Source organism: Dendrobium catenatum, unplaced genomic scaffold (genome assembly GCF_001605985.2).
Source record: "Dendrobium catenatum unplaced genomic scaffold, ASM160598v2 fragScaff_scaffold_1632, whole genome shotgun sequence".
NCBI lineage: Eukaryota > Viridiplantae > Streptophyta > Magnoliopsida > Asparagales > Orchidaceae > Dendrobium > Dendrobium catenatum.
Window position 1 is genome coordinate 1,469,683 of NW_021320094.1, and position 2,501 is coordinate 1,472,183.

Genomic DNA, 2,501 nt, shown 5'->3' on the forward strand with positions numbered 1-2,501 from the left:
TATATATATATATATAAAGCATTTTATTATAAAATGTGATTATGTGAATTTTAGGGAACTAATGAAAATTATTAAATAAATAATTTTAATTTGTTAGATAATCTTTTTTATTCTATAATAATTTTGATTATCAAAGAACAATAAAAATACAATCACAAATAATCGATATACATTTTTTTTTTTGGGACATTTAGGTCATTTAAGGCAAACTCACACACACAACGCATACACATGGACTCGAACCCTGGACCTCTTAGTTGGAAGCCAAAGCTCTCAACCAATAGGCCAAAGAGAGTTGCGTAATAATCGATATACTTGATAAGCAATTTGTGGTCATGACATAATTAGGTACAACTAACGTATACAAGTTATCTTATTTTAGAAAAGAATAAATAAAAAGATGTATAAGGACTTGATAAATAGGGCATATTGGCCTGAAATAGCAAGTTGATTTTATTTTAGGAAAGCAGTTATTCCAAACTAACTAATTTTTGTTATTGTACCATTTAGAAACTGAAGAAGTATTAAAAATGGACAACCATACGAGGTTCCTAATAACTGCATTATGCGAGATATATAAAGCACGCCTATTAAGTCCCACCTGCTCTTGGTCTCCAAAGCAGAGATTCTAAGCTATATTCTCATGGCAACTTATTCTCTTCTGTTCTCTTGTTATACTCTTCTCAATCTCTTCTTCTTTTTGCTTCTAATAGAGAAGATTTCTCTAGTATCAGCGCGAGAGCTTATGCTGGAGAAGGTGATCTCATTGAGGTCGAGTCACTGGAGGATTCTATTTTCTGCTCCGTTCCTGATAAAGGTTTGCTAACAATTTCTTAATGCCCTGTTTTATACATTTTTTTTTTTGTAAATTAATTAAAATAATAAAATATTTATAGAAATTAAGCCCATTTGATATTGATACGTCCTCAAAAATTGCCTTGATCGAGCACGAATCTCGAGGCATATTCAAATTGGAATTTTTTTCAGGAGACTTACAATCAAATCGAACATCTCAAAGGGACGAACCGAACAACACCGAAATTGGTCCAACCCAAGCCCAAATGGGTCCAAATCGGGGGCCCAGACCCGCAACAGATATATCTCACAAGCTTAAACATAAGGCAAAAGTAAAAGATTCATTCTCGACAACAAATATCTAAATTCTAATCAATACGTACATTAACAAGATGTACCAATTTTGACAGGCACGAGCCCTTCCAAGCTCAAGATGGTCAACCAAGATAGCCCATGCTCAACCTTGACGCGCCAGGAAAAACAATCCCTTATGGATCAGGTCCTCCAACGGGACCAAGACCGCGTCATCTACATCCGAAGCCAGTTTGCCGAACCTCGGCCTCAACCCACTCTGCGGCTCATTAAACTATGGTTGCAACCATTAATATTTATTTGGGGTCGAATGGGATAAGCGTGATATTGCTAACGGCTCAATTTCTTCTCATGTCGTTGCTTGTATTGATTCAGATTCATCTTGAATACTTTTGTTTGTCCCTTTTGCTGTTCTGACATATTCTCTATCTATCTAGACTTGCTATTACTGCTTTTTAATAATAAATTACGAACGTAATTTTCATTAGCATTTTATGAAGCATATGAATCATTTGAAATGGGCCTGATATATCATCAAAAATAATTTTGATCGGCACGAATCTGAGGCAAATTTAAATTAAAAACTTCCAAAATTATTTATGGGATCATCCGAACTCCGATTTCAGCAAAACTTATAGTCGATTTGAACATCTCAAAAAGACGAACCCAATGACACAAATTCAATTTGATCTGGGCCCAAATGAGGCCCTTGAGAATTTGATCTGGGCCCAAATGGGTCCAAATCAAGGGCCCAAAGTGTGTTTGAAAGGTTCAAAACATAAATTGAATGACCAAATGTAACACTGTTATAGTTGAATCGAGCTACTCGATGAAACAAATCCAATGAGCTTAAGATTGCCATATTCTGACATTATTAAGAAAACTATAAATAGATAAAGGGATACACATAAGTATTTGCACACATAGTATTTTCATTAGCTCTGTAGAGATTACAAGAGATATATATAGAAGATGATACAATCGATTTCAGTTTTTGTTATAAGAAAATGGAGAGGTGTTATTGTTCTTCCAAGCGGAGTGGATATGTGGCTGTGTGATGCCAGTGAATGAGTAGAGCAGGGGATTCATTGGCTTGTTTATCACATAGCCTATCACCACGCCACAAATTAAGGATTATGAGAGAGAAGAGTTAATTTGTTTCTCATTCTTTAGAATTGGCACAGAGGAAGATTTTTTTTGTTAGAATATCGATATATTGATTAGATGTGGGGATGTTATGAATGGCAATTTTGTTGGAGGTATTGTAATTACAAATGAAATGATAATCTATTTCTATGTGTTTTGTATGCGTGTGGAAGACGAGATTGTTTGCTAGAGCCATGGCTAAAATATTGTCACAATGAAGAGGAGTTGAGCTGTTAATAGGAATCTGG